Below are 27,313 nucleotides of genomic sequence, written 5' to 3' on the forward strand. Positions count from 1 at the left end.
TTGTTATCTTTTCTTCTTGAAGTTTTTCCTTAACAGGTATTTAGAGACCTTCTTTGTCTCGTCTGATTAGTGTTGTTTTGAAGTTCATTTTGCATGCAAATAGAATAGCTTCCCCTGCTTTTTTTTTTTCATGGTCCTAAAGCATGAAATATTGTTTTTCGTTTTTTTTTCAGCTTTAATTGAGTTTATTGATACATTTTAGGGATACAGTACAGTTATATTCATTGTTGGGATCTTGTACCTCTACATGACAAGTGTTGATTCTCATTTTTTCCCCTTACCTCTGCCCTCCCTTCACCCCCTCCTCCCCTCCCCATATACATGTTTTTCATTTTTTGACTTTCAGTCTGTGAATTTCTTTTTGAGTTAAATGTGTTTGTTGTATGTAGACTATTGTTGGATCTTGCTTCTTGACCCATTCCACCAATCCACTTTTTTTGATTGGTGAAATGAGACCACTTACATTGATGGTTATAACTAATATGTATTGGCTTATTCTTGTTATATTATTTTCCTGTTGTTAGTTCCCTGTGTTTCCCCTCTGTTTAATTGCTTGCTTTGCCTGGTAGCTTCTTTCTGTTGATGTTTTTGGGATTCTGGTCTTTGTTGTCTCTTTCTAAAGTACAGTGAACTCGAGTTAGAACCAGCCTGACATATGAACAACTTGGGTTATGACCATAATGTACTAGGAAAATTATTGGTGTTTTTGGTAAATTATACACATTATACAACACTTGTAGTATGAGAAGATCAGTTAAGGGGTGCTTTGGGAAGTTTAGAATGCATTATGAGTATTTCCATTATTTCTTAAGGGAAAATAAGATTACAACCAACTTGAGGTATACCCATCCTTTGCAAACAAATTGAGTTCTTCGAAAGGATAAGCAAAACAGACAAACTCTTAGAAATACGTAACAAAAGGATAGAAGAACCCATATCAGTTCAATTAGAAATGAAAAAGACAAAATCACAATAAACATCCCTGAAATCCAGAACATCATAAGTATCTACTCTGAAAAACTGTAGTCCAGTAAATTGGAAAATCTAGAAGTGGACATATTCTAGGCACATATGAATTACCAAAGTGGACCCAAGAAGATGTAAAAATACTGAATAATCCAATAACAAGAAGTGAAATTTTGACAGTAATATAAAACTTATCAAGAAGATGGAAATTGTATAGTTATTAAGTGGTAGAATTTTATTCAGAAGACTGTGTTATTGTGCTTGAAGGCAGATATTTTAATCTTAACTAAAACTAGTCCAAAGAACTGAGATCTATTCTGATTTCTCTGATTCTTTGGAGAGAACACTGCTTGGATTTACCTCTTGTGTTACTCAGTAAAGTAAAAAGTCTGAGTTCTTTCTGGATGTTCTATTAGAAGACAAGAGAAAAATATTCTTGTGTGGCTAGTTGTAGAGTAATAAACGAATGACTGACAGCACTACATTTTTGCCTGGGACATTAGAACATGTTGTTGGATACTGTTTGGAAGATTGTGGCCTATCTTTAAAAAAGATAAAAATAAAAATATGAGAAAAGGAAAAACATGGAAGCAATATCTTTGTAAACAGGGAAGGGTGGAAGGGGTGAGGAGGAAGGAGGGCTAGGGAATGGGGAAGAAATAAGAACCAAGACACGTTATGTAAAGGTGCAAGATCCCAATGATGAATGCAATTGTATTATATACCTAAAATGTACCAATAAAGGAAAAACAAAAAAAATTAATGGACTCATGTTCTGGGAGCTCAGCTAGAACCACTTTCCCTGTGTTGTAAAATATTACTTCTCAATGATGTCTTTTTTATTTCTGTTATCATCTCAACACTGACATTTTCTGCAAAGGTAAAAAAATTACTTCACCAATGTCAGAATATTTTAGCCTCTTTTTAGATCTTTTCCTATATCTTTTGATCACTTGACACTTAAGTATTTCCCTCTTCAAGCTCTGATGCACTTCTGTCTATTTACTCTGCTGTGTCTTTTTCTCCTTGAGTTCTCTACTTCCTTTGTTTCCTTTGCTGGTGATGTCTTCCTTTTTAAACTTTGTTTCATGGCCCCTCTCCTGGCTCGCTCTCCTTTCTGGACTTCATTTAGTAAAGCCTGATGTTACTGGGCTCTTATCTGTACTCCAGAATGGGGTTTTCTTTCATGCACCAGATTCTGTGATTTCTGCACATCTCTGCTTGGAATGTATGACAAATATAGTGAATGTTTAAATTTTAAAAATAACAGTAATAGTCTCATTGACATTAATTTCCCTCAAAAAACTCACTTACCCAGTTGTTCTTACCCCCTCTGAAGCAGTTATGGAAGTCCTTTTTCATAAGTCATGCCCTGAACTCATCTCAGACATCTACCTTTCATAGTCGTTCTGACTTTGAGGAAGAGCCAGAAGTTGCATTGTGTCAGACTGGGGGAATAAAGACGGGGAGGCCTCCCTGCAGTGGTTTATAAGGCTGCTTTTCTGTCGATGGTACTGGGCAGCACCTTATAAAGATACTTATGAAAGAGGAATTCTAGAACTACTTCAGAAAGTGTCAAAAATGATAGGATGAGTGTGTTCTGAGTGACTGGAAGTATTTTGAAGAAGATTAATGCCAATGTGTTTTTTATTGTAATATATTTAAAAACTTTAAACAATTTATCATATATTTTGATTATATCCCATAAACAGGAGCACTTGAGCTTAACATGTCCCATGTCCCAGATGAAGCTCACTTTCCTGTACCCCAGCAGATTTGCTTTCTCATCTGTGTTTCCTAATCAGTAAACTGTACTACTCTTCTCCCTGTTGCAAAGACCAGCAAACCTGGAACAACCTGTGATTTCTTGACCATTATCTATTTCTGCTATTCAGTTTTTAAATCTTGCCTCATGTATGTCTACCATTCTCAACCAGAGCTGTTGAGGACTCCCTTTTCCTCACCTGAATCACCATAGCCTCCGTCTCACTTTTCTGGCCTGCAACCAGTTTTGCTTTCTAGTCTACTCTCTATAAGCAAAGTGACTTTTAAAAAGACTCTTGCACACATGGTACTGTAGTGCTTGAAGCTTTCATTACATAACTGTCACCACATGTTCCATAATTAACTGCCAGAGTCTTCAGAATCCAGCTGCCACTTACACTGTAGTGTGGATCCACTGTGTTTCCACTACTACAGATGAGCTATCTATCACATGTGTTCCTGCAGCATACCGTATTCAACTGCAAAATTGTATAGCAGTGATTTCTTTTCTGATTCTGTATTATCCCCAGGGTGTTAATAGATGGGAATTATGATTTGTTTTACACTGTGAATACTTATTACTCATAAGTCGCAAGCATGGGGCTAGTGGGTTCACTGCAGAAATGCTGAATGAATTAATGAGTCACCAAATGCAGATCATTAAAACCTAGATTCTACTCTAAAGGAACTCATTGCCTAGTGAGAAGTTTTACATGTTCACATAATACTAAAAAGCTATCTATAGACAATTTTATTATAACATTCTATGAGCTATTAAAGCTCATGTTTCTCAAGTTGGAAGTGATTAAATTGTACTATCTCAAGGATGTGCTTCTTGAAGATGTACAACAGAAGTACACAGAAATTATCAAGGTGTCCAGCCATGTATTTTTGAAATGAGGCCTTACTTTGACAATTGAGATATTCAGAGTACTTTTAATAAAGTTTTATTGACTCTTTAGAACTTCATCCCATCCTCTGTCAGTTTTGTGAAGACTCAGCAAGCCAGGATGTCTTAAATTTCTGGACATCTACTTAGCTGTCAAAGGGGGCATGAAAACCATTGCTTATTTTTCTTTTCCTTTCTGAAGCTATCATAAAAATTTCTATTATCCAGCAGAGTTTCAAATGATTCTGTCCTCTGACTATGCTTTATAACTAATTCCACTAATAGCTTCTTCTAAAAAAAAAAACAGTATTTTCATTCTCTGAGACAATTTGAGAAGACATAATGCATTTTAAAGAACTTGGGCTGATTATTTTATGAGCCACCAGATTTTACATGCTGTTGCACCATATGTTTCCTCATAATAATGGAGCAAATGGTGTTGAAAATAATTAGTGACTCCTTCTGGCATTTCAGACGTTACCAATGACTTGTATTGACTTGATACTCCTTGAAGTAGCACTTGCTGTTATTAGCTCTGTGATGGCCAGGACAGGATTTTTGTACCTGGGTTTCCAGTTGTGTCTTCGGGGCTCTATAGTTCCAGGATGGGCCAATCACGTATGGAGCTGAGCGGGGAGCTGAAGATCAGGGGTCAGGCTATGGGGGACTCTGCAGCCCTGGCGTCTCCCACTCCCTTTAAATATATAAGCTTCTTATTCTGTTACCTACTGGATGTTTTTTTAAAAAAACATTTTAAGGTAAAATATTTTGAAAGCCCTTGGTTTATTTGATGCAACCACTCAGGGAAATTACTTTATTGACAGTTGAACAGATGCATAAAAACAGAAAACATGCAGTTTTCCTTTCACTAGCTGCCCTGTTCATGTGCCACCCTGACTAGGGGTAGCTGGATGTGGCAGCCAGGCTGAATGTCCTGTCACATCTGTTTTCTGTCAAATACTTTCCGTTCCCACCAGTGTTTCCATTGTCTGGTAATAGAATCTGGGAACCAGGGCCTGACAAGGAGACGGTGAGGAGACCTGTGAGCTTCTAGGAGCCAGGGAAAGGCTGATGATCTTACCAGTGTCACGGTGTTCACATCCCAGTCCTAAGGGCTTTTGTGCCAGGAAGCCCAAGTCAGGTCAGAGTTTTATAGATTCTTTAAAAATAGTTTTATAGGTTTTGGCCAGAAGCTTTTTCAGATGAAAAGTAAATGCTTCAGGGTGCTGACCGTAGCCCACTTTTTGGTCCTTTATTTCTCTCCCCTGACCCAAATGGGCTTCTCCCAGGTGCAAAATCCAGATCACTACTGTGGTAACCATATAAACAGAGCACAGAGTAAAGCTGTTCCTTCAGCTTCACAAAGATGGGAGGAAACTACATCGGGGATAGTTAGAGATCACATGGGTGATGGTATAGAATCTCTAAGAGGTAGGCTGGAATGGACTTTTCCTAAGAAATGAGAATCTTAAGGAGATACAAATGATTTTTCTTGACTTAGGGTGTAAGTCTATCTTTTGAAATGCTTTAAAAATTTGCCAGTGTTGATTCAAATGCTATTTAAAAAACTTACTTTCAAAATGACATTTTTAAAGGGAAACTATAACTGTCACTTTGAAAGATGGGATTCTCTTCAACAGAGCTAGTAAAAATATCCATGGCCATATGAGAAACAGGTTTAGGGCCATTTGTCATAAATAAATGAGTTTGTCAAATACGTACACACACCCCTTTTTGCCTCAGAGGAAAAATTCCAGAGCCACAGATAAAGAAATATTGGCATTTTTGCAGCACAGCCCACAGATAAGTAGATTTTGTATTAATGTACATATTAGTAGAAGATAGTAGCTGAAGAACAAGGGATTAATTATATGTGAGAGAAAGATGGGATGGAAGTTTCCGAGTTGCTGGACACAGTTTGGACTGAGGGTCTTAGCAGATAGCTGCTGAAGGAAGTCCCCCTGTATTCGGTAAGTGATCCACAGGAAGTGTCGCCCTCGGTGATGATGTCAGCGTCTCAGACCCCCCAGCAGCCTCAGTATCTGCATTTCTAACTTTGAAGGCGATTTGCATTCATGACAGTTGTGTTTCATTCCACCCTAAATAACTTCGTTGACCACTTGAAGTATTTCTTCTTTTTCAGCGTGAGTGTACATATTATATATAAAAGAAGTATGTAAAATGCATTTGTATATGATGTTCACATATATTAAAATTGGAATCTTACATTTATACTTTGTAAACTGTATTTTTGTTTCATTCACTTAAAAATTCTTTATTGTGCATCTACCATAATCTGGGGATTTTATTTCTCATCACAGTACTCCTTAGAAGCATGGAGCCTAAAGATGTCTCATGTTCTGTGTCATGATTTGTTAAACCAGTCACTTATTGTTTGATACTTTGTTTTTGCTATTTTGAGTAACGTTAAATCATTATTGTTATTATTATTTACCTCTTTGGTTCTTTTCTGTTTAAGTATTTCTGACTTTCTAAAGAAAAATTTCAAGAAATACAATTATTCTTTTATAAACCCTCAATTTAATGGTATTGAGTGGGGGATAATTAGTCCACCTAATTAGTTGACAAGTACTCACAGAAGTACTAAATAGTTTCTACTCTGTTAGGATTTTATTTAGAATGAAGCTTTTATAGAGCCCAATGGAATAAGATAGGAGAAAATATGAAACATAATTATGATACTGTCTTTTCAGTAACTCAGCATGCCAGGTAGCCTCGAAAGGGTTTAGTTTAACATCACTGTGTTGTAGGTGCATCAAGGTTCTAACGGTGTGTGGGATTGGCCAGTGTACAACGGATATTTGTAATGGGAGATGGTGTCATTGTACCCTGAGGCAGTCTTTGTCCTGTTATTTATTTCTTAGCACTGTTCTAGAGATGCTAGAGACCCTCTCAGTACCCGATCACAAGTGCAAAGCCATGTGTAGAGCCCGCTTTCTTGTGGGCTCCCAGATCATTGGTGCTGGAACAACAGTGCACTGTACACAGAACAGTGTACGAACTCATGAAACAAAAGAAAAGGAAACTTTAATAATAAAAAGATCCCTATACAATTTATAGGTGTGTTCTGTTGTGTAATGATGCTCAACACACTTGACTTTCACTGAATTTCAAACTGTGTATGGTATGCAGTTTCTTTGAGATACAACCTGCAGTAGCTGATACCCATGAGGTTAAAGATAACATGGTTCTTTCCTGCCGCCTCCATTGTTTCTCTCTGTCCCTCGACTTCTCTGTGTGTGTGTGCACATATGGATACCTTTTTAGCATATGATTTTGTTAATTTCAATCATGGGGTCACATCACCAGTATTTAGACAAGTGTTTAATCTTCCCATGAAATACTGCAGAGTTTGCCATATGAAATCATTGGTTTCTCTTTAGTGCTAAGTCATGGCAAATTAGCATCTTTTTTAGGTTGATTTTGTAGAATGTGAAATGCTATTCAAGTTTCTCTTAGATATGAAGCAGTTTATTTTTCTCCTAATCACTTAAAATAGCATGAACTAATCAACTGGAGTTTTTCTCCTTTTTTATGAATTCACCGATTTACCTCTGACTCACGTTCATGTTTCTGCTTTTAGGTCAGTGGGAACTTTTCCCAGCTATGTTTTCTTTTTTCCTCCCATTCCTAATTCCTCTGAGGAACAAATGGCAGCATAGTTGAGTGCTAGAAACTTGTTGCTGAAGGTGCTAACCTAAACATCAGGGCCAGGATACGACTGAGACTTAATAGACTAATTAACTTGTCTGCTGCCTTGTGGCCTGGGAATTATACACAATGGACTATACTTATGGAACCCAGGGCTTGGGACCCAGGGTAGAGAAAATACAACTTCTGCGTGCTTTTACATCAACATAAAATCAATACTGAGTTCTTTTAGAAAATAGATTTTGAAAGTGGGGCCTTATTCTATGAGGCTTTTTTAAAGTATGATACTGTGAGAGTCTAAGGGTCTTTTTGTTTTAGTTCTCTTATTTTATAGTGTTCTAAATAAAACTTTATTTGATCCAAATCTGGCTATACTGCTGAAGCACAGTTATATCGAATACTCCAGTTTTCTCTACTACCTATTGTAATATAGTGTCTTTTTTGACTCATAGAAGAAATATGAGCTAGAAGCCTGGATAACATTTTGAAAAGTTTTTGTTATGAATGCCTTCCTCTGGCATTCATGCTTCTTTCAGCAAGATTAGCTTTCTTTCCTTTTATATTCCTTTTCTTGCTTTTGCATTTTAGAGATAGTATAAATTATTTTGAGGGCAATGAACATTTGACTTCTACTGCATCCACGACAGTGGGTAGAGGTGGAATTGAATAAATTGATTTGTACTAGCCTGCTAAGTTTTACAGGATCTGGATTTTATATACTCACAGAAGTACTGAATAACCTCTGTTCTGCTAGGATTTTATTTAGAATGAAGCTTTAACCTTTCAGTGGCTTGTGGATTGGGAAGCATTCATTAGACCACCAGGTGCATATGAAGCTCAGGCCGGGCACTTTTCTAGGCATTGTTGGTAACGAGTTGAACAAGCCTGCATTTCCCAGCTCTGCTGAAGACCCACAGGGATCTGATAGCATTCACGACTTGCGAAAAATGAAAGAGCAAAAGTAAGGAGAGTAACTAGTGCTTGCATATGTGCATGTGTATGTCTGAGACAGCGCATTAACCGCAACAGGTAGGGAATGGCTTTCAGGTAGGTAAGCATAGGGTTCAGAGCCAAGCGATGAGCTGGTAGCCTTTATGTATATGCCGACCTCAGTCAGTTATTGGCAATTGCTTTACCTAAAGGACTACGAAAGATGTCAGGTGCTTCTCAGTAGAGGAACATACTGCCTGAGACATAGAAGATGCCTGGAGGGTGTGAGCACAGCAAGGGGACAGAATAGGTAATAAGTAAATATGGATATATTACTTAAGGAGTAATTGTTTGTACTTCCTAAGGTCTTTATGTTGTATCCAGTAGTGGAGTGATGTTTTGGTATGCATTTTGTTGTTGCTAAAATGTAACAAGAGCCACATGTTAGACTTTTTCCCCCCCTGTAGTTATTTATTATTTCTTTCATGTTATAGGTCTCAAAGCACCCAAGAGAGTGGATGTACCTGAAGTGGGTGTCTCTTGGATAAATCAAGTAAGAAAAGACTGCTTTTATGTCAGCGCTTTATGCTACAACCATTAGCAGCATATTTATCTGGTTGGAATTCTAAATGCGTATTTGTCAAGACCGTTTAGCTCTTAGAGACTGAATCACTGATGTTAAGAGAAAAAAGCCTTAAAATGATTTGGTGTGTCAAGTCAGCTGCGGCAGTTTGCCAGATGTCTTAACCAGATGACAGGAAAGTGAGTTAAGGTGTTAAGGCAATAATTTGAATTCCCGGGGAGGGTGTTTGGGGAGGAGGGCAAAGGGTTCCCTGGGAAGGTAAGAAGTCAAATGGCATAAAGGCCAAACAGAATGAGTGATGCTGGTATGTTTTCTCTGCCCTCAGTACCCATTTTAAAAAGAAAGGCTGATAAATAGGTATGTTTCTTTTGGAGGGTGAAGGGCGAGGGGGTGTGGATTCTGTTATCTCTGAATGCTTGGTGTCTGAAAGACATTCCAAGATCAGTAGGTAGATAAAAGGTTTCCAACTTTGGCTTTAAAATAGTAATCTTGACCTGTTTCTTCTTGTTTATACACTGAGAGCGACAGTGTTAAAGAAGAAAGAAAAAAACAATTCCCAAACGAAGAATGGGTTTGACTTGCCGTGAAGTTCATGAGAATCATTGCTCAGAGTCCTGTGTCTGACCACTCTTGCCACTCATTTTGTGTTATTTAAGTGATTGAGCTGAGCATCCTCAGCTCAGATCTTCATCGTTTTGGTGTTGTATTCCGAAGTAGTTTTTTTAAACGTTTGTGCATTTTTCCTACTTTCCAAACTGCTGACCGTGTTGTGAGCAGGATGGACTTGTGAACCTATTGCTTTCCCTACCATGATCCACACAGCTTCAGAGGTTAGGAACAGGCCCAGGGGAGCATACGCAGATTCATCCAGGATGCTGCCATTTTCACCAGGCCATTCCCACAGACACCTACACATTTGTACTGTTGTGACTATGCTTGGCTTGGCTGTCCCTTTTTTGTTTGTTTGCCTCTTTGTCTATGACAGGGTCTCCCTGTGTAGCTCACGTTGCTCAAGGCTGGCCTTGAGCTCACTATTTACCCTAGGCTGACCTCAAGCTCCCACCAGTCCTTCGCCTCAGCCTCCGAGTCCTGGCATTACATGTCCCATGTTTCCTACCTCCTGTTTGCTTGGCCAAGTTTTATTTGTCCTTCACGATTCCCTTTAAAGAAGGCATGTCTTTCTCTGTGTTTTCCCTGGTGGAGGTAGGTATTTCTTTCTGACCTCCCGTAATGCCTGGATAGAGCTCCATTTTTATTCTCAGAAAACATTTCAGAATCCTTGTTTACACTTCTCTCTCACACAGTATCTTCTAAGCTTTTTATGGACAGACACGGCCTTCTGCTTTTCTCTGAATCCCCGGCCCACAGCATATTAACTGGTGGGAAATTAACTGTCATTCATTGAATGAATAAACTTTCTGCCTCTCTGTGTTTAGCACCACAATTTACACAGTGGAAGAAAAATGATAAGAATATAATTAGTTCTGTTCTCTATATGTGATTTCACTTGGTGTATGAGATTTAAATGAATAATTAGGGACCACCAGGTATAGCATAGTACACAAATTGTTTACATATCACTTATACATACATACACACACGCACACACTGTGGGTGAGGGAAAGGGCAAATACCAGGTTTAAGAAATCAGATAGTCTATGAAGACTAGACAGGAGTCCACATGGAGCAGGCCATGGTGGTGCACAGCAGTAATCCCAGCACTCTGAGCAGGCTGAGAAGGGAAGATTGTACTTTTGAGGCCAGCCTAAAAAATGTATAGATATAGCAACATTCTGTCTCAAACTAAGAAAAGGGGTAGGAGATATAGGTCAGTGCGAAGGCCCTGGGTTCAATCCTCAGTACTACCAACAAAACAGAACAAAAGAGAACATCAATATGCAGGGTAGCAGGAAGCTGAGGGCTCGGTCACCATGGGCAGAGATTATGAGGGGAGTTGGGGCCCTTGATCGATAGATGAGTCTTCCTATGCATGTTTTGTCTCTTATTTTTAGTAAATCTTCAATATTCTCTGTTAGTTTAGTGTAAATACAAAAAATTGATCATTTTAGTTTGTAGAGGGCCAATCAGAATGAAGATTGATGTGAATACTGGTTACATGTCAGAAAGAGATTAATCTCTACAGTGATAAAGCATCAGAAGCAAAGGCAAATGACAGGAAGTGGAATAAGTAATAATTAGCAGACTTATGTGACATAAAGATCTCTTTCACTGGGTTTTAAACAATCATTGTGAGCAATATTTATTGAGATGAATGATGCTGTGGTTAGAACATTGTTCATCTTATGAGGACAATTAAGAGAAAACTGGAAATAAAAACATGCATACAAGCCAGATTCATTAGTTTTTTTTTTCTCTTGTGATTTTTTTTATTTATTAATTTTATTGAGTTTATTGGTACATTTTAGGGATACAGTACTTCATTAGGTTTTAAGAGAGCAGTGAGAACAGAATTGAGCGTGGATGTGGGAAGGAGGCAGAAGCATCTCCCTAGGAATCCGAAAGAGGAGCCGGAGGATGGCAGGTGAGCGTGGGAGTCTTCAGAGGCTGAGGTCTGTGGCCCTGAGATACAAGTCGTTCCCTGGAAGCACTGGGCTGGGTCAGTTAGAGGCTCGTGAGACAGAAAGAGAACTGAGGAACTCGTGACGCTGTCATCCCCACTGGGATACGAGGTCTCTAGGTCATAGTCTCCTCTCCACTTTTCACAGTGTGTGTTTCTTGTGCGTGTCTTATATATGCAAATTAATTTACAGCTTTTCTCCTTAAGGAGTAACCCAAGGCTATGAGTTAAAACCAGAACAGCAACTAAGTTCTTCAACACAAATTTCACATTTTTTTAATAATATGGTGGGGTGTGTGTGTCTGTGTGTGTATGATGTCGTGATGAATTAAAGTCTGTAGTTTTGAAAGTAGTCCTGAGAGTGTATTGTATGTATGTATTTGGAAATTTCTCTGGATTAATGTAGTGTCCTAGTTTGTGCTTGATTTTGTCAACTTTGTATAATTCATAAACTTTGTTGAGGACAGTTCCAAGTCAGACCCATAGCTAAACTTTGATGTCTCTTCTCTGATATCTCTGTAGCAATCTTATTTTCTGTTAAATCTTTTCTAGAAACAATGAAGTGGACGTTGTGTATTAGTAATATACCCTAGTATTATGTATCCAAAAACTTCATTCGTTATTTTGTAGTTTTTAGGGATAGTGATTGTATCCTCTGATTTTAGTGATTTGAGTATATTTCTCTTCAGATATTACTTAGGAAAATGACCCTTTTCAGTGTGACATATTTTATCTTTTTTTGTTTTGTTTTGGTTTTTGGTACTGGGGATCGAACTCAGATCCCTCCACTTGCAAGGCAGGCAGCAGAACTACTGAGCTAAATCCCTGGCCCAGTGTGCATATTTTAAAAGAAGAACCATTTTTCAACACCTTTATCACATTGAAGGAAAACAGCACTCGTGGGCTTCAACAGTATTCAAATTAGTCCCTGTGGTCAGTGCTTTAACTTGAATTATTTTGAATTCACTTCTGTTACAAATTAATCTCCTGGGCAAGCTGTGGTTGTATACACCTGTAATCCCAGCACTCAGGAGTCTGAGGCAGGAGGATCACCATGAGTTCTAGGCCAGCCTGGGCTACATAGTGAGACTTTGTCCCCAAAATTAGAAAACAAAACAAAAAACCCCCAACCGAACACCTCCCCACCAAACTTTGCTTACAAGTTAATCTCCTACCCATCCTTTTCCCACCCACATAATACTTTTTTTTTTGGCCTACAAACTAGATCAGCAATACTAATGCCTTTGAGGGTTGTTATGTTGTGAAAATCAAATATTTGTTAACTTACACATGAGTTGTCCCACTACAGTTAGACACTGAGTCTGGCTAATCACCTTCTTACCGACTTCTTACAAACTGAGGCCGTTTCAGTATTGTATATGGTATTTTCATCATGTCCTGGTTCTTGGAGATAAACATTTCTGTAGTCTTGCCAGAGCTTTAAGTCCTTGAATATTTATTTGCATCCCTACTACCCTCATTGAACATGTGAAGCAGTGCTTACTGAATCGAATAGTACACACAGCTGTGTTGATGTGAAACCACAGGATTGCCTTTATTCAATTCGCTGTGTCTCTGTCCTATCCCCAGCATGCATGCAGGCCCTGTCAGTGCCCTCCAGTTTCCTCTCCCTTATCGCGAGTTGCTTGTAGCACTGAGCGCCTTTACTTCTGCCATTGGTCTTTTGAATTCACCCCTGAGGTTCATTCTAAGCCTCACAGTTCTCTTCAAGGCTTTCACCTGTGAATGAGTTTGGCCACAGACTTTTAAACTGCTTCCAGTTTTTTTGGTCAGCTTCAGAAAAATTGGTCTGAATTTTGAAGTAAATGGCAGTAGATAAATTATAAGGATGCAGTGAGTTCTTATTGGTTGGTTAGAAATGTGTTCTCAGATAGGATTCAGCTACTTCATTTGGATATTGGGAGTTTTCATTATGAACCTATGTGTTATTTTTCCTGTTTAGTGAAAATATCCTATGAAATTCTGGTTCTTTCTCCATGCACCTTCAACACTGAAACTGTAAAGCCTGCACCTTGGCTCTCCTATGGGTGACTTTACAAAGTACTGATTGCTTTTGAGTGAAAAAATTTCAATAATTAAAAATAAAGTTAATCTTTGCTTTGTAGAAGTTTCCCATTTTAATTTGTAAAATATATGTAGACACTTAAAAGGAGAGAAATTATAATGAAAAATGAGCAGGTCGTATGGGCAATATAAATAAAATTAGCATTTCATGGGCCTGTGTCCGATATGTTCGTGGGATTGTTGAAAGTGACTCATTTGGGGGCTTATTTCAGATAGGTGACTTCTACATTTTAAAGATGAAAAATAAAATGCAAATCTAATTAGCGTTTGTTGCTTTTTCATCAAGGTCTTGTACTCAAGTTGGTGATTCTGGGAAGCAGGTGGCGGAAAGTATGTGAACATTTCCTTCTGCTTCGCAGCTTACACTTCACTCATCCATTCCAGCAGGGGTCCTCCCCGCTGTGAGCCAGCCTTTCCAATGATTGATAACTCATTTCCACACTTACCTGTACATACTGTGGTCCTTTACTGGAAAAGGACGTATTCGGTTACATAGTCCCTCCGCACAGGCAGAAGCCCAAAAGACAGACAAGTGAGTCTAACTTGAGCTTTACCTGCATATTCTTGCTTTGGAAGGAGGAGGAAGCGGGAGGATGCAGATTGTTTTGTGTGCAGTGCTAGTTCTGAGGAGCAGATTTTCATTTTAATCATATATATTTGGGCATGTATATTTATGTTGAGGCAGGGAAGAATTTACATGGAGTCAGAATAACTATTTTTACAGCTGTATGAAGATACGATGAAAGACAGTTTGAAGTCTCAGAAAATCTAGTATATTAAAACTTAGGGAAAGATCTCTTATACTTTATCTCTTTGACAAGATGTACACAACATATAACCCTTTTCTGTCTGTGAGAGTGTATGGTTACTGCTCATAAGTGACTGGGAACAGAGGAAATTTCATGGATGTGTATTGTGTTTTTGTAAGAACGTTATGCAAACTTTAGAATTGCAGTGTATTTATATGCTTCGTGCTCCTGAGATTAAACCATTCTTTGCTTGTTAATAATCAACCAAATAAACAAGACTCAATCGGCGGTAAATTAAAGCAGTTTCTCATGCTAATAAGAAGGGTTTGCTATAAATAATCATAGTTGAAACATCTCATTTTCAGACTGTAGTTCTGCAGTTAAACATGATAATGGATACCATACTTGAGTGCCATTTTATAAGCTGATGCCACATTTAACTGTTGCTGTCACTTCATGGCATGACAAAATAAACTTAATTCTAGCCTTTTAATATAATTCCAAATAAAAGATGTTAAGAAATGTTACCTTAGAGTTCCAGGCATAGAGTACATTCAGGCAAATAAACAAGATTTTTGTCTTAGTTACTTTTATTGTTGCCGAGACAAAATACCTGACACTCATAAGTTAAAGAAGGAAGGGTTTATTTCAGCTCACAGTTTGTGGAGGTTTCAGCTCATAGTTGGCTGGCTCCAAGGCAGGGTGGCATGGCAGAGGAGAAACAGTTCATGGTGAGGGTAGGAAGCAGCGAAGCAAGCTCACTTTTTCCTTTTATTGCATTCCAATTTATAAGCCTTGTGGGTGGTGCCAGCAACACCCAGGATGGGCCTTCCCATTATTCACACCCAGAATTATGCTTAACTAGTACCACAACCCCTTTATCCCAGCATCACACGCATGATCCAGCCACCTCCCAAAAGCACTTTCGAGTGCAAGAGGCTTTGGGAGGACTTCTAGATACAAGTCATTACATTCTACCTTTGACCACCCAAAGACTTTTGGGCATCCTTTTATACAAAATTCATCCGTAAGACTTGCCACAATCCTAGCAGTGTCAGTGTTGCTGAAAGGTCCAAGTCCAAATTCTCCTCTGAGATTTAAGGCAAATTCTTAGCTGTGAGCCTCTATACAAATGAAAAGAAAGTTGGACACTTCTAATATACTATGGCACAAGATAGATTATTTCCATTCCAAAAGGTACAGAGAGGGGGAGAAAAAGTAATACGACCAAAGCAAGTCTAAAATTCAGCAGGGTAAACATTAAGTCCTATAGTTTCTTGTCCAGCATCCAGTGTAATCTTCATCAAGATGTGAAATCTACAGGGCTTGTGTGTCTCTGTTCCTAAGCACTGCTGATAGTTATGGTTCTCATGGCTTTTCTCTTGGGCTGGCTCTGCTTCCTCCTTGCAACTTTCTTCAGATGATTCATGTTCCTGGTTTCTCTACCCTGCTGGGGCCTCCAATGCACCTTTGGCTTTACACTCACAGCTTCCCACACACTGCTTTCTCAGGGGCATACTGCCTGGCCTCCCAGGCCTTCCTCTGAATGTGGGTGGAAGCCTTCCTGACCCCACAACTCTTGAATTCTGTATGCACCTAAAACCAGAACCACATGGATGACACCAAGATCTGCTGCCAGCTGGAGCAGTAGTAGCCAGGGTTCCTGCTCTCTTGGCTGTAGGAATTGAATGCCTGGATTACTAAAAACTATGAACCAAATACTAAGGGACAAATTCTCTAGGCTACCATTATTCTGAAATAATGTGCTCTGGAGTTATTTTCTCAAAACAGAGTCTTTCACCTTTGTATTTTGAGGCTGCAAAGAGTGGAGTCCTGCTGATTTTTTTCTGTTGTCCTATTCCTTCTAAGCAGCGAAATTCTCTTGTGCTCCCTCTTTGCAGGCTGTAACTTTACCAGAGCTTCCTTTCTGTCCAAATTCAGAACATTTAAAATCATTCACCTGGGCTCTTGGCTCTTGACTCTCAACATAGATCTGGCTAAAAGCCCTCAACAGTAGCCATGCTACTGCTTCAACATTAGACTGCCTTGAAATTGCTTGAGCCAGATTAATTAGGCACCTGCTCTTAATATTAATTTCAGGCAAAATCTCTGGACACAAGTAAAATGCAGAAAGATTTTCTACCAAAGCATAACACACATTGTCTGGAGTTAAAAAGGCAAAGCAATTCTTGTTCTTAACTATAACCTTTTGACCTTGGTCTTTGCCAGGTGTATTTCCAGCATTCTGGTCTTCTGAGTGCTGAACAGAATTTCTCATCAAGCTTGGCTTACAGCATTCCAGGATTACTTCTTCAGCTGGCATCTCTAAACCTTTCTAAACTCTTCTCACAAGCCAGTTCCAAAGGATCCCAGACCACATAGCCAGGTACTATCATAGCAGTGACCCCACTCCTGGCATCAAAATCTGTCTTATGTGCAGCATTGAAGATATGTCTGGATTTGTGAACAGAATAAACTGATTAGGATCCAAGAAGCTATGAAACACTTTCTCTGCTTGTGTATATATACTATATTACATATGTATATATTGTAGAAAAGATGTTCATAAAGATCTCAAGTCATTGTTATAATCTGTCATCAACCTTCCAAAATCTGAGAAAACATTTTTGATCCTTAGGCATTTTGGATAAGGGATATTTATCCTGAATATACAGTGCAGGAGGTTGCTAAATGAACTGGACTTGGAACCAGTTGGCCTGATAATGATGTCTTGTTCTTCTTCTCCTCTTGTCGGACATCAGGTGAGCTACTACTAAACATGTCCATTCTTCTGAGCCTTCACTTAAATGAGGCTAAGAATAGTGCTTCATACATAAGTTTCATTGAAAAATGAATATGTGTATTTATGCTTAGAACAGTGCCTTGTGTACAGCAGATAAAGCATAGCTATTATTTTGATGTTTGATGATCCCATACCTGATGACTACAGCTTGAAAATAATACTATTGCAGGAAAGTGAGACATTGTGTGTAGCACTTTTCCCCATTCTCTTCATTTTAAAGCTGAGGAAATGGAAATAAAATTTATTCAATATTATACAACTAATTCATGGCAAATTTGGCAGTAAGATTTATTCCTTTTTCCAATGTGCCAAATCTGTCTGTTTTTAATCTCAAAAACTTCTAGTAATTTTTTTTTTGTTTTGTTTTTTGAGACAGATTATATATATAATATATATTATACACATTACATATATAATTTATATAATTTTCCAAATTTCTCCATTTAGAGTTTTAATTAAAATATTTCAGAGCTATGTAGTAGGAAATATTTAACATGCATATATTTTAAGTCATTTAAAAATTTCTTACTTGGACAAAGGTTTTCTTATGTTTTGTTATAAAAGAATCTCAAGGAAACCAGGCTCCTCTTCTATACTGGCTACATTACATATATAATTTATATAATTTTCCAAATTTCTCCATTTAGAGTTTTAATTAAAATATTTCAGAGCTATGTAGTAGGAAATATTTAACATGCATATATTTTAAGTCATTTAAAAATTTCTTACTTGGACAAAGGTTTTCTTATGTTTTGTTATAAAAGAATCTCAAGGAAACCAGGCTCCTCTTCTATACTGGCTTCTGATCTGGCATAAAACTACTTAGTATTATGTGAAGAAAAAAGTGTTAGTAGTTTTTTTAATACATTAAGTGTAACCTCTTACTAATGTGTGAGTACAGTGCACCCTTGACTTACAATCTTGATTAGCTCCAAGGGCTGATTGTAACTCAAGTTGGTTGTAGGACAATACAGCTGAGATCTGGATGTTTAACTGTGTACACACTATAAATAACAAGAGGCAAATGAATCTGCCATTAACCTGATTAACCCAGGTTGCTCCTATGTCAGGCCAGTTGTAGCTTGAGGGTCCACTGTACTTCGCATTTCTCTGGAGAAGATGATTCAACTCATTATGCTTACTCTGGAGACATGTAATTAAAGATGCTTCTGTTTGTGTAGGTGACTTTGTATGGTCTTCAAGGGACTGAAGATGTACATTCAAGCTCTGTGTTTACAGATGGGTATCAGGCAGTGATGATGTTTGTGTTTTGGGGGGGTTGCAGTGGTCAGAAAAGCTTACTAAAGACAGAACTATAGAGAAGACATAATTAATTGTCTTCCATGATTTTATAATGAACTTATTCCCTTATTGTATGCCACCATAATGTTTATGGGGCAACCTGTGTAATTCCATTGACTGCAGAGACTGAATGGCTTGACTGTCTGGAATTGGACTAGACCGCAGGCTTTTTCCGTGACATCATTATTCTCAGACTTCTTTGAGAATAGGAGCAGCAGCTGTGCACTTTTGTGAGTTTTGTGTTATGAAGCATAGCAACTTTTTCAGCTCTATTCATGTGATGGGGCAGCTTGATGCTTAACTATTAAAGCCAGATTCTGAGCTGTGAGACCATTAGCAGATCTAGTGATGACACAGGCCTGTGTACGGAACATTTCAGAACACAGCACGTGAGACAGGTGATGATCAGTTACCACAGTGGCTAAAAGGATTTTGTTTACCTCCTACTCAGTGTAACTTCACAGAATCAGTATAGAATGGTAATTTGAGTCAGCATCTTAACATAGCCTACCTTAAGTTAAATTTTGTTTTGAAACTTTGACCGGATTTTCTAATATACGGATGTTCCATCTTCCATTCTTTAAGCACAAAGACAAGAGTTGTAGTTCCTTGAATATAAAAAACTGAAATACTAATGTTTACCATAAAAATAATAATCTGATGATGAAAAAAACTTGATTCAGCATCTGTCATTTGAGAAGAGAGATGTTTTTACTTACAGTCTGCATCAGGGTAAAGGGGAGCATTTTAATAGAAACACTTACTTCACTGTAGACCTGGCTGTGCAGTGCTGTGATACCCAGTACAAACCATGTCTTCTACGTGTGTGTGTGTGTGTGTGTGTGTGTGTTTTACTGAAAAAACAGGTTAGTAATCACTGTAGAATAATGTCTTTTCTTATGATATTTAAAGTCATGTGGAAGTTTTATGCAGACAAAATTTCCTGAGACGGAAAAGTTTTTAGAAGAATATCTCTTAACAGCTCTCTGTTTATTTATGAATCTAGTCTCTTGGGCTCACAAATTGTCATGAACAACCCTTGCTAAAAGTAGTATCGCCATGAAATGTTATTGTATCTGTTATCTCTAGGAGTCTTTGGACAATGAACTAATTTTTAAAATTGTTGTTGGCACTACTTTCTTTGGGCATTACTTCTCGATTGGTAGCATTTATGAATATAAAATACTTTTCTTTATCAGGTCCTTCATTGAAAAGGAAAAGTAAATTATAGCTTTAAATATTAAATCTTGAGCTTGTTAAGGAATAGTAATGCTAAATGTCTGTCAGCTTTTCCAGTTCAATCCCTTGTACCAAAAAAAAAAAAAAAAAAAAATTGAGCTTGTTAAGGAATAGTAATGCTAAATGTCTGTCAGCTTTTCCAGTTCAATCCCTTGTACCAAAAAAAAAAAGCTTTTCCATTGTTCGAATTATTGCTTAATTTGAAGTGAGGATGTTATGGGTGAGATATTTAACAGAGAGAAATTGCTCTGGAGAAAATAGAACAACTTTCCAAATGCATTGGATCACATTTGAAATAAACTATGTATAAATTAATTTTCAGTGGTAAGAATTGAATCTTTATACATATTGACATAAATAGCCTAAAATTATGAATCTGCTTTTTTCTAATTTTAACCTCAACTATTAGTTTATCCAGTGAAGGAAAAAAATTAGGCAGAAACACTGTTTTTAAATGCTATATTCTAAATTTAGAACTCATGGTTTATGCTCATGATATTCAAAAGGACAAATTCAGGGGTTGGACCTGACTTTAGAAGAAAGGTGTGAGGTCTTGATATGTATTATGATTAAATGTAGGTAGATTATTATCACTCATAATTAGACATTTAATCATGTGTAGACCATATAAGTCTGAATGGAATTTCAAACACAACCTTTCAGCAAATTGCAGATATCGTGATTATGTTGACTTAACACCACTTACATGCTTACCTCATAGTGAATGTAGATCTTAAGACCTGGATTAAATGAAAGATTTGGTAGTGCAAGTTTGCTTTGGGAGTATTGGTGTTAGAATAAGCAGTCAGCTCACATAACTGCTCTCATAAGCTGGTCAGTGAGTTGTTCACGTGCATTAATCTAATCTGTTGTATGGTGTTTGAGGGATGGATGCCTATATATTGTATGCTGAGATTAGGAGCAGAACAAGTGTTAATGTAAATATGGTAATTAAAGTAAGATACTTGTGAAGCAACTGGAATTTGGGGGTCAGGTCACTTACGTGGGACAGGGACCACTTGGTAAGTGCCCAATAATGGCATAGTAGGACTTAGTTGTTTGGCCTCTGAAAGTGTTGCCCCAGCATGTGCTGCCTCTCGCTGTTCATGGGCTCCGTCCTGCCCCTGTACTGGTCACAACAGGTTTCCTGTTCCTCTTGCAGTACTCACAGGTACAGGTTGTAATTTTGCTGCTACTGCTTCTTACTCCCTCTGCTTCTACCAAAGCTGCCATCTGTGAGCCCCATTCTGTGCTATGTACTTTGTTTATGGCAACTTGTTTAATTCTCATAATCCTGTGAGACAAACAGCGTGTCCGGTGACACATCCGAGACAGGCTCAAGGCACAAGCCCACTCGGGGCTCTCTGACTGCTATTCTGTGCTCTCAGTCCCTTGGGGTTGAAGTTTGTTTGCCATCACTCCAGGCACTTACATCTGTCTCTCTAGCTTGAATTACAGGTTCACAGTCTAGACTCTTCTAGCGCACCTTCATCATACTGGGGTGTTCATTCTGCGCTGATACCAGCAGGATCACTGGAAAGGCCCTCGAGCAAATATGTGGAGAAGTATGAGCTGAAATGAGGACTGGAGATGAAAGGCCAGGGGAGAGAGGGCAAGGCAGAGACAGAGGGGGAGAGACAGCAGAGAGAAGATCCACCACTATGAGTGTGACCAGAAATTCTCAGGTTCTATAACCAGCTGTATTGTAATCAAGCATAAAACAAGCACATCTTCCTGAAAGTAAGTAGGGCTTTTGATGTGTTTGATTCCTCTAATTTAGATAGAAGCTAAAACTATAAAAAAAGGGGGAAAACAAGCTGAACATGTAAGCTTTTATTTTTCTAAGGTTTAAGAGCCCAGGTCTTTTCTTTTTAAGAGTTTGAAGGTCTGTTCAACCTGAACCTCCTCTTATCTAACTACACAACCTTGGGCAGCTTCTCTAACTCTCTGAGCTTAAATTTTACCACTTGTAAATTAAGGATTGTAATTCTAGATCCAGGATGTACAGCAGACATTTTTCTTTCTTTCTTTCTTAAACTGCAGGCCTCTAGGTTGCAGGCTACATTTGCTCAATTGCATCCTGGCTTGGCCTTGTGTGGAGGTCAGGGCTGAGACCGGTGTGAGGTTGCAGGGCGCCCTGTTTGGGCCATCACTTGGGATACCTTGTATGGAACATTTTTACAGTAAGGGTAGAAGCGTCCCAAGGTGGCTCAGTTTTTGCTAGCAAGGGGATAGAGACAACCCTGCTGGAGGCTTTCAGAGACTTTGCTTTTGCGAGAATCAGAGATCAGAAGGGTGAGCCTACCGCTTAGACTTACGTAACTGTTACTGGGTCGATTGCCATTTAGAGGTTAAGAGACAGAGTGATGTAAGGAAAGCAGAACAGTTATGTTAGGGGCTCCGCCTTCAACTTCCTTATGTAAATGTCTTAGGACTCAACTTTATCATCTGTAAAATGGACTTATTCCTCTCTAATGGAGTCACTGGGGTTAAAATGTCATCAAAAACAAGTGTCTAACAACACTGATCCTTAATGTTGTTTTTCTCAAGGAAATGTTTTACCCTCTGTCATACACACATTTCATAGGTTGTATGTTCTTATTTGATTTTTTTCACAGGTAAGCTGGAAAAGTACAGTAGATTTTCACTCTCTTGTTTACTCAATTTTCCTTGCTTCACTGTTATTATAGGTTTAACATTTCGTATTTGTAGAGGATTTTCTATTTCCAAAATACTCATATCCATTAATGAATTCAGTCCTAGGACAGCTCTATTTTAAGCATTTTGAATGTGGCTTTCACTCTGTCCTCTCTCGCCACCTCTCTCATGCTGAGTCTTCAGTGGTGGTTCTCTTTGTTGCTCTTTAACTTAAAATATTTTTATTAATACCTGTTTGCAGCCTATAATGTTTACCTTCATCTTAGGGAGTAGGTTCATGTTCTTTAACATATCGCAGTTCTTTCTGTTCACTTCCCCTGCATTCCCTTCCTCCACGCTCTATCTCTAGATCCCCTTTCCATTTATAACAGGTCTGTCTCCCTGTTCTCTATTGTATACCATTTCTTTTTCAAATTTATTTATACTTGTTTGTCATATAAAAGAAGTTATGTGAAATTTAAGCGTGCACGAGTGTGTGTGTGTGTGTGTGTGTGATTTATTCCACTCAACATTATGGGCTCTGGTGCTTCATACTTTCCTACAGATGACATTTTCTTTATCCGTTCATCTGTGGATAGATACTCTTTCCTTGAGAAGGGGTGAGGCTTCTTCTTACTGTCTACCCTTCTGATAATTGTTGCTCGCTTCAGCTCTTTGAGTCAGGGCTCAGCATTTTCAGCTCTCCAGTGGCTTTTCACTCTCACTGAGGGCATGGAGGTCAGCTAAGGAGTGAGCTAGGAAAGCCACTCTCACTGAGGGCATGGAGGTCAGCTAAGGAGTGAGCTAGGAACTCCTCTCACTGAGGGCATGGAGGTCAGCTAAGGAGTGAGCTAGGAACCTCCACTAAGAATGCGCAGTGTTCCCTGTATAAACCAGCCCAAAGAAAATTTGGTTGGTGACATACTTTGGTTTTCCTTCCTCTTGTCTATAATTTTCTTAATACTTATTTCCTGCTCATACTTGATGGCTGAGTGAAGAGTGAGAACCACTATATTTTAGATCTTAATTTACAAACTCTGCAGCTTTGACTAAATGACTATGTCTGGTTGGCTCTCACTATGTACTACGTGAGGCCAGGGCCTCTGTTCAGGTGGTTATCTAGAACACTTGCAGAATTGTTAATGAATTACATAGGCCCATAAAGAGAGCAGTTTACATAGCAGTAAAGAATAGAAACCCAAGAGATCAAGTGGTTGAGATCACAACTCAGGCTGTGAACCTATGAGCTGTGTGACTTGGAGAAAGTTAGTCAACGTTTCTCTGCCTCACTTTCCTTATCTTTAAAAGAGAATCAGCAGTGCCTATCTCAAAGGAATGTTTTGAAGGTCAAGTATGTTAATATTTATAAAGCACATACATAGTCTGGGCACACACTGAACAACCAATGATTATTAGCTGTTATTCTCCTTGTGTTAAATGTGGTATAGGAACTGCTCTTTAGTTCTTCCTGTTATTATATAAGACTTAGCTTTCACCTTCAGGATCCTTCCCATTAGGTCTTTCATAATCTTACTGTTTTTCAGTTGTCTCAGTTACCTCTTATAGTCCCACACTGCAGTCTTTATAACCACATGATTTAGCTTATAACTCGTGCTGCTTTCTGTGTCTCCAAAGTGGGACATGAAGCCCAGGGTCCTGACCTGCCCTGCAGTGCCCTTGGCTGTCAGCACCTTCTGCCCTAGCTGGTGTTCTTGGAAGACGTCTGGTTTCTGCTGTCTGCTCTGCAGGGAGCAGTGCTCAGGGCTCGAGGCTCGAGCACTGGTAAAGACTCATAGAACATAATCTTGTCTTTGAAAGATTTTCTAAGCCATTTCATTGGTTATGAGTAGCACACTCTACGGTGAACAGTTGAAAGTGCAATTCAGTTCTAGGCCATGTGTCCCAACCAACAGGAGGCTGAGGGCAGAAGAGAGCCACGTAAAATGCATCTGGGGGAGGAGTGGAAACAGCTGCGTGGATCAGGCAGAGGTGGGCTCCCACGCCTGGCCTTGCTGCTGCTGGCAGGGCTTCCATTGGTGCTGAAGTCAGCGCCCTGGGTAAACCAAGTGCAGTTCCTGGGGTGAACACTAGGGCGGGGCGCTGCCTCTGTTAACACTTTCAGTCCCCTAGGTCTTCAAGGCCGTATTTATCGTGTCTGTTTTATAAATGAGGAATCTGATGTTGCCAGTTGATTGTATTTATCTGACATTATGATACAGGTTTTATTTATTAAGTTCACAATTTTTGAAATGTGAACTTTTGAAAATTATTATTTTAACCAGTTGTGCCTTGTAATTTTTTTTTAATAAAAATATAATTTTTAGGCAGTTTTAGGTTTGTATCTTCCTTTGTAATGAAAAGATTTTATGTTAACCTCTCTCCATAAAGACATAATATGATTATCAATGATAACATAAAAGATAAAAGGCTTTCGTGTTTTGGAATGTTGGGTAGCTTATTTCAATCTTCTTTATAATTAAGGTCAGTCCATGAGATTTTAGTGATTTGTCATTTGGATGATTGAAAACAACTGGTAAAAATCATTTCCAGAAAGGAAAAGGAGAGAGCAATAAGTTTGCAAAATCTTTATGTGGTTAGACTTCTGTATGTATTTAGCATCTGTCTACTTGGGTGACAGTAACAGACCAGAATTTGCTAACTACCTTAATAGTGTGGTCTTATCTAACTTTGCATGTAATATAAAGTGTGTACTATTTGCACATCCCACCAACAGTTTTTTGACAGTCCTTTGGTTGAAAATACACTTTGCTTTTGTATTATATTATTTAAATAAAAATACTTTATATATTTTTACTCTTCAAAGGGGCTGTCTCAGTTTCAACTCAATTTGTTTTTAACTACCTTTTTTCCTGATGAGATGTAGGCTGTGTCCTGGTTGCGTTAAAGAAAATGGCTTTATTTCTAATAGAAAATCAAAAAATTTTGAAATAACAAACTTGAACACCAAACATATGGTGATTAAAGTTGATAAGCTTTTAAATCGTGGGTTTCTGTGTTGATAGAACAGCAGTCAGTGATTGCCGTTGGCTTACTCATTTGCTAACATAACCGGTATCGATAGGGCAAGTGTTGCGAGTCCTTTAATTGGGGCCGTATTTCTTATGGTTGTGTGCCCGTCTCTTTTCCTTCTCCTTCCCAGACCTCACTGTGGATCAGAGTTAACAGTCCCGTGTTGGAGCTCACTGTGAAACCTGATGCCACACCTGGGAGGCCTGCCTTCCCTGGTGCTGTGGGCGGTGTGACCGTGGAGTGGGAGACTGTCTTCCTTCTCCTGGACGCATTGGGTGCTGGAGTCTGCCACCTGCTGGGTGATGCTTCCCTTCTCCATGCCTGTGGGGAGGAATGTGTAGAAGTCTTTGTCTCGCTTCCTTTTCGTCTTTTTTCTTACAGTGCTTTGGGGTGGTAACACTGAACTCTGATGCTTAACCCCATTGAATTTGCTCTTTGCCTTCATCTTTTTCCCCCTCAATATCTGCCCTGCAAGTTTAGGTTCAGAAGTGTTTTCTTTGACTGGCTTACCTGTTCTGTGTTCCTTCCACTCATTGTAGGGATGCTTGGCATAACTTTAGTTAGTAAATTGAAGTTTCATGAACTCTAAGATGGAAGATAAGTTCCAATTTGCTATGATCGTGATAAAATGCTACTGATTTTAAAATCTCTTTTAAACATGTTTTAAAATATAGAAAAGCAGGTTTCTCCATCAGTGGTAACTTTTTTTTATTAGGTTCTAGCTACTGTGGGATATCACTTAGTTTGATAAGAATTAAGAAGCGTAGTGTGGATGGAAGCAAGATAGATATATGTGTGCCAAACTCCATTCTCTGCACATTTCTGAAAACTATTTTAAATAGGTTGCTGTTAAATTGTGGACTTGACTTATATATGTTCTTAAAAATATGTAAAATAAAAGGGAAGCAAAAAATGTGATGCTTTCACAGGAGTGTTTCAAGATTGAGGTCAGCCTGGGCAATTTAGGAAGATGCTGTCTCAGAAAAGGGCTGAGGATCTATTCACTGGTAGAGTTCACTCCCCTGAGCTCAGTCTTCATTGCTGCCCTCACCTCTAAAAAAGGGAAAAAAAAGGCTCAATTTTCAGTCCATTAGTATTCTAGTGAAAAAGGATTGCAGTAACAATGATGTGGTCAGGTTAACATGATAGAGAATACCATAACCTTTAGGGGTGAGCTGCCCTGGGTTACAGCAAGTATCTGTGAGGCTCTGAGGCCTTGAGCAGATTTCATTTTCTTCATTTCTATCAGATGATAAGCATGTCTTCCCCCGGACTACTGTGTAAATTACGAACATAATTCCATGTGTGTCTTTCCTGGTTTCTTCTTAGGATCCCAGTCATAGTGGGTGAGGCCCACCTGAGAGCCTTACTTTATTTTCATTTCCTCTTTATAGCCCTTTCCTCCACACCCTGTCCCCACTGAGGTACTGAAGGTGTCCACACAGGAATTTGGGGAAGTGTGATTGAGCCTTTCACAGCAAGTTCACAGTGCCTGCTACTTCTCAAAACTGTTCATTGTCCATGATAAGGATGCTCCAGTAGTGGCTGGTGTCAGAAGGAGCAGCATAGTGACATGTATCACTGTCTTGAATTAAGGGCGTGGCTCGGGCTGGTTTGCTCGGGTTCCACCTGAGAATGTTAGGTTTTTGACTGAATGACAAGGAGATGTTGTCTGAATTGAAGCAACAGGGGGAGAAGCCAGAAGTTATGAATTCTGTTGAAAATCAGAAGCTTGGCACGAGCAGTCTGTTTCGGAGAGTGTGAGAAAGCAGCCCTGGCTGGAAGAGAACTTCTTCATGTTGGAAAGTCACACATGTCTCAGGGCCTGTAGAATGAGGGATGTACACATTAGAGTGTTTGAAGTCCAGCCGGAGGTGTTATACCTCAAGCTTCCTCGTGATGGAGCGCCTCTATTAAAGATTATTGAACTGGCAAGTAACATAAAAAGAATTGGGCTGTAATCCCAGCACTCAGGAGGCTGAGGCAGGAGGATCGCTGTGAGTTCAAGACCAGCCTGGGCTACACAGTGAGTTCCAGGTCAGTCTCAACTACATAGTGAGACCCTGTCTCAAAAAACCAAAAAAAA

At 38.8% G+C, this 27,313-nt stretch overlaps 1 protein-coding gene across 8 annotated transcripts in view; it reads left to right on the plus strand.

Moving 5' to 3' along the window:
• Nucleotides 1-27,313, plus strand: part of Bmpr1b (bone morphogenetic protein receptor type 1B) — a 393,795-nt gene that overhangs the window by 166,086 nt on the left and 200,396 nt on the right. The window contains exon 3 of one of the 8 annotated variants that reach the window (XM_033757798.1): nucleotides 8,716-8,774. The exons of the other annotated variants lie outside the window; for them this stretch is intronic. The gene's annotated coding sequence lies outside the window, so the exon portion shown is untranslated. The remainder of the gene's footprint in view (nucleotides 1-8,715; nucleotides 8,775-27,313) is intronic. 8 annotated transcript variants of the gene reach the window in all.

This window comes from Fukomys damarensis, unplaced genomic scaffold (genome assembly GCF_012274545.1).
Source record: "Fukomys damarensis isolate Sample0158 unplaced genomic scaffold, DMR_v1.0_HiC HiC_scaffold_32, whole genome shotgun sequence".
Classification (NCBI taxonomy): domain Eukaryota; kingdom Metazoa; phylum Chordata; class Mammalia; order Rodentia; family Bathyergidae; genus Fukomys; species Fukomys damarensis.